A 6,577-nucleotide genomic window follows, 5' to 3' on the forward strand; every position below is an offset into this window, starting at 1 on the left:
TAAACTTCTCACAACTTCACGATTTCTTCTTGCAAAGAAACTCCACACAGTTTTCGTCAGCGTTGGGTACTGAAAAACGTTTATTACTTTCCCTTCTGATCGTCAGGTCATCATTGCATGTATTATATAAATCTCCACATAAGGCTTTTCAGTCATCAAACCGACCAAAATATCCGAGTCAATTAACTATAGGATGAATTTAATTGAAAATTTGCTATTTTCCCGACTTTTTTCGCATTTGTTAGCTGCAGTCGAATAACATGGTTTAGCTACTTAAGAATTTGCAAATTAAGGCCCTTGTTCATATTAGAAGCTGTCAAATAGTGGAAAACGCATTCATATGATATTTTTTAAATCTAGACTTTATGGTGAATTTACTTTCTGCATACTTAAATTGGTTTAAATGAGTGTTGGAAGAATAAAATAACAAAGGCGTATAGTTTGTATACATGTAGTTTCATAGCCGCTTTCAAGAACACAGCCGTCGTCCCAACACTTGGGCAACATTTAGAAATAATTTGTTATTAAATAATAGAATTTTTACTAAGATGAAAAAATAGCAGAATATATTTGCTTTAGTCCGTTCATGAAAAAAAATGAAATGCTCAAAGCCCATCCAAGCCCCCTAGCTGATGCTTCATTGAAGACATTTTGTTCTAAAGGTTGCAGGAATTTCATAAATGTACGCATATTATGAAAACTGTTACCAAAATATGTGCGTTAGCAGTTTTGATTAGTTTATATAGTGCCATTTCCGAAAGTGGAAATCTTCAAAACTGACAAAGATATGTTTTGTTACTTTTTGACTAAACAGCTGAAATTTAGAAAAAGAAAAAAGTCAAAGAATGATTATTTATTTAAACCTTTAACGCTTCCGCTTTGTTAAACGTAATAATAGTTAAATAATTATATGGTTTATTTTTTGATGAGACAATGTTTATTTCTTCTGTTACATTGCTCAACCCCACGTCCTCACTCGAGCTTGTGGAGCAAATGTTTGCCACAGGTTTAAGAAACTTTAGAAACAGATGATCAGCTCGAAATTTAGATGAGCATTACATATTTCTTCTGGAACAGGCAGAGATCACCAGTTAGCCTTTCACTTTCAAGTTCTTCCTCATAGTTTCCAGTTGATTCAAATGAAACTTCATACAAATAATCATTATGAAATGGAGAAGTGCATTCCTTATCCACTTCTAGGAAAGCAAATGTGGAGGCATTCGACTTCCTCCCACCCCACCGAAGGGCAAAGGTCCTGCGCATTTAAGATTCTGGCTAAAATTCATTCATACTATGCGTAAAGGAGAAGAATAGAAGAATAGAGTTTGCCAGTTTGCAGTCGTTTACATGTCAATCACTTCAAACACCTGTTTGCCCTCCGTGACCTCGGTACATGTCTTTGAAGCTTACCGAAAAGTCATCGGGAATTTGTGCTTGTAAATTTCGCTATGGGCGGAGTTTATCGATAGGCATGTTACAACACTCTGGTTAGGCCTAAATCAGATTTTCTGCCGCTTAATTTGTTTTTATTTCAGTTCATTAGATATTTTTGTCTCGTATCATCCTGTCGATTTGTCTTGTTATCGCTTTAAAATTCATAAAGAGTGCCCTTAGTCTGCAAACGTTTTACGAGAAGACTGTTTCCTCAGTACAGTTTCGTAAATAATAGATGTAATAGAATCGTTTCATCGGTTGATTTTACTATTTTATGCACTAATGTATTATCATTCGCAGTCCGTTTGAGTTTGTTGGTTTCGCATACTGTAATCGTGTGTATGTCATGTATAGGAGAGATCGTGTTTGTAAACAAATTCTATTTTTAGAACTGATAAGACAGTGATCGGGTGGGCAGAAGCCGACCGTCCATGTTTTTTGTAAACAGTGATGTTTTTCTAACGGTCTAAACTTTCTTAAAACACAAATTACATAAATAATTTTTTGATCAATGGAAAGGTTATAAAACAAGCAATTTATTGATTACTTTTAATTGTTATTTCGAAATAAAATGGATTAATTATGAACGCTTAACTTAGACTGTTTTTCTAAAGGTTGTGAAAATCACTACGCCGCTTTTAAAATTATATGTCATTTAAAACGGTTATTCATTGAAAAAAGATATTTGGATACAAAAATATGAAGATTGTTAGTATTTCAAATCTTTTTGAATTTTGAAAATCCATAAATGAGCAAAAAAGTTATTAAAAATTAAAAATTCTGATTCAATACGCAAACGGTGTTAAAATCATTTGTTTTGCCAACCACCAGATAAACAGATGTTAACGCGTGACGTCACGGCGATCTCTCCTATAGGAGAGCACTTTATCGGAAACATTCGTCTTATTTTTACAATTTTACTATGTAAACGAGGAAAACATAATATGCTTTTTATATGTGTTATCGGTAATATGTCATATTTGTCCGTTTGAGTTTGTTGGTTTAGCGTCGCACCGACAAATGCATCATTCAAGCTATGTCATCACCGACAGACACCTGTGTAGAACCACCGACCTTCATGAAGTCAGCTGGATGGCTTCCTAACACGAAGATTTCAAAGCTCCGAATGAGGCTCGAGCCTATATCAGTAAATGGCTAGTGATTCGAAGTCAGGGACTTAACATTACTCGGTCACGGAGGCCCCGTAAATTTGAATGGAACAATGCGCTCTCACATACTGTAATCGTGTGTATGTCATATATAGGAGAGCACTTTATCGGAAACATTCGTCTTATAAAAGAATACTATAAATGAAGAACTTACTTCTTTTGATTATTTCATTATATCCAGCAACAGACAAAAGCTAAATTTTAATCAATAATTATTATGATCTAAATCAGGTATGTCATTTTGTGCTGTCTTGAAAAGACGACGTTAGTTGTTTTGTTTGATGATATCAGGAACAAGATATACAGCAGACAAATCGAGAGAAAAGACACTCTTAGAAATACCGACAATTTTAATCTGAGAAAATTTTACAATTTTACTATTCTACCACAAACAAGGAAAACATAATATGCTTTTTATACATGTATTTGTTATCGGTAATATGTCATTTGTTAAGGCATTGACAGAAAGGGCATCAGCATCAGATTCTTGCAAGCGTCACATACGTAGCGAAACATGTGTTATGACTGTGTTGGCTCAAAAATATATATGTGATACATTGTCTGCAATTTTTACAGTCGATTGTTTTCTTTGTAAAGGCCTTACGCACAAATATGATGTACATTAAAACTGTTGTGCACTGTCAATCGAATCGTCTCGTTCTCAAAGCCAGTTTGCATCTCGAAGTGCTTTTAAATTTGCTTAACATGTAATTAAAACTAATGCTGGGTAAACGATTGCAGAGATAAATATTGTACATAATCCGTTTTTCCGCATTCGAAATACTTGTGACAAGATTAACGCAAAGAAGGCTGACTATTGTCGAAGATTCGATTTATCATTTAATTAAACAAAAGACTACTTTTAGACTTGCGGAATATTTCATGCTTTTCCAAACAGTTTCTGCCTTATTCTTATTATTCATAAAATCATCAATATAATAAACTGTGTATTCAAAATATATCACAAAGTGGTAATTTCCACGTCGTACCCATTTAATTAGTCTGTTATATAACATATTAACAATGTATATATACCATTTCGTTATATCACATAATTCATAAAGAAGTTTTCTTTTCTTTTTATATTTTTATAAATCATTTTCAAAATGTTTTTTCTTTATAAATTTTTTAACTACTTTGGGGTCAAATACTAGGTCAGATAATAGTATAATCGTGTTAAATTTCAGAGCCCCAGTTTTCAACTTGTTCCGTCATGGTCAGTGTGTTAGTCTTTAAAAACTTAAAGTCAACTTTTAAGCTGAATTTCCAGAGTTAAGAAACCACACGGACTAATCATAGAAAACATTGTTAACACTCTAAGAGGATGTAGATCCTACTTTTTTTCATGAAACTTGGACGTTGTCAAACAGTGTGTCTTCATAAAACTATATTCAGTTTAAAACTGCCTTTTCGGAATAAAAAAAAGTATGTCATTAAGTCAAATCATAGAACAAGAGTTTAGGACTAAAGAGGTTATATTTTTTACTTGATTCAAACGAAACATTGTCAGAATTGTTTGTATACATTCTTGTGGAGGTTTTGGACAAATCTTCCGGGGTTAAAAGTCAAATCACCACGTCAAATCTATAAAAAAAAAAAAACAACAGTTAAGTCTCATTGGGCTTAATCTATTATTTGACCGATATGAAATTGTGATATTCAATTTTTATTTTGAAAACAGGTTAACAGGTCTAATAATTGAATACCATCGTAAACACCTTGATACCAGAGTTCTTTGTTAACACTTCAGAGGCCTTAATTACTATTTTTAACAACCTGTAAATGTCTCAGTGCTTAAATCCAGAACGAGCATGTTAATACCAGAGACACATAATTCTCGTATTAACCTACATGGTTAGAATGCCAATCTTTATGAGATAAAGGTAAGTTTGAATTCGTCTGGAACAAAGGAGTCCTTGATAATCCTTTTGAGTCTTATTGACTCCATATGTTCTACCTTACAGGCATCAAAACCTGGTGAGAATGTTTGTGTTTACTGATACTACGGTTAGGGTTAGAATTAGGTTTGTCACTGAATCATATGCGGTCAGCTTGGAAATAAAAATTATGTCTGTAGTTCAAATCAGAAAAAAAGCCGAATGAACACTCCAGAGGTCACACTTTCTATATAATCTTCATGAATATGACCAATTTAAAACGTCTGTCTGTTTAATATATTAGCGATTTTGGAGCGGTGTTGCCTTTGTCAAGAAACAAAACCACTTGGTTAATTCATAAAATTACATGATAAGCACATCAGAAAACACATTTGGTTGGATTTTCATGCAACATTTCATGTCCGTTCTCTCAGATGAGCGAATTAGGGTCATTCTGGTTATCTTTTGTTTTCTGTGACTCCACTATATATCAAACCTTTCAGATGACTTGAATTCATTCTGTGATAGGTGGAAATTGAAGCATTCGTATCCTCTTATACATTTAATTTATAATTTGGTTCAGGAATATAATCGCCATTAAAAGATATTTTCAGCGATGTACAAAAGATGTTTGTGACAGTTGTACATGGGAAACTCTAATGTGGTTTGGTTCAGGTAACCATGCACCCTATTATTATTTTCTCCTTCATTTTCATAACAATATATCCGTTATTTTTGTTAAAGGTTATGGTCACTTTGGCCTTTCTGAAAATGTTTTAGTTTCTTCCGAGAAAGCAATTTTTGGAGGATCTAGTTACATTAGATATTAGCTCTTGTTTTGATAGATTTAAGGTGTCTGATCCACAAATGAGCAAGTTTTGTATAACAGTGCTCCATGTATTAGAATATATCAAATATTGGTGCCTGGTTAGCTAATATAATTTTTGGTATCATTTGAAACTAATGTTTACTGAATGCATTACAAAAATATTTTTAGATTTTTTAATTGTTCTACTTTATAGTCTTCAATACTTCTTCAACAGAAATCCAGTTATTACAGTGTAAGGTTTATCATTTTGTAGTAAAAATAATGACTAGTGATTTTGCACATTATTTATGGCCATCTTATTTACTAATTGTTGTTCAGCAGACAAAACTCTTTCAAATGATACCAAATAAATATGGGGTTACCAAGCATCGAAATTTTACCTATTTGTGGATCGGATACTGTATGAAAGTTTATGTTTCATTAGCAAGTGCATGTTACTGTCTGACAAACTGGGTTCAGAACGATTATTTTAGAAAAAACTCGGTATACTTTAAAATGTACGAGCATTCAGACAAAGTAGGAATGCTTTTATAATAATTCCGCTTTTTTCCATGAAATTTTTCCACGAAAATATATTAATTAATTTTCTACTTTTATCTGTGCTTTTGCAAGATGGAACAAGGGTACCTGCAATAAATATAAAAAATAAATTATATCATATGACAAACCTATAATATATTTTGCAATCCCAGAAAAAATAAACAAATGTCTATATCCTTAGGAGGGCCGGCATGTTTTTATACAATCTCGCCAGGCATCCGTATGTTTTTAACAACACAGAAAATACCGTCAGGTCGACCTTCAGCTTTTCCCCGAAGTAAAGAAAATGAAAGTATATATAGACTAAGCTTGAAAACGAAAGTCGCATTTATATTTGTCTATAGTCAGGGTTCACGTGCAGGGGTTATCCCGTTTAAATGTATGCGAATGGTCTTTTTTTTCTTTGCTAATGGGGAGTAAATTTTCAGCATTTTCTAACAATTTGAAAATACCTGGACTTTAGCACGACATGTCAGCTTTTTATCTATGAAAACAATTTGCACTCGGAAAAAAAATACGAACCCCACAGGCTCAGTAACGGAGCAAGGGTAAATGGAGATTTTTGAAACTCAGTCTAATCGTTCAAAAGGTCCTTTTTGTTTGATGGTGTCTAAAAGTGTCAGTATATGCCTTGGAATTTAGATATTTTCGTATTTGAGAGCTGCTGACCTAAACAGTTCAGAAATATTTTCAAAATGAATTTTGTTTATTAAATGATGATTCTACGG

The sequence above is a fragment of the Mercenaria mercenaria genome, chromosome 18 (genome assembly GCF_021730395.1).
Source record: "Mercenaria mercenaria strain notata chromosome 18, MADL_Memer_1, whole genome shotgun sequence".
Lineage (NCBI taxonomy): Eukaryota > Metazoa > Mollusca > Bivalvia > Venerida > Veneridae > Mercenaria > Mercenaria mercenaria.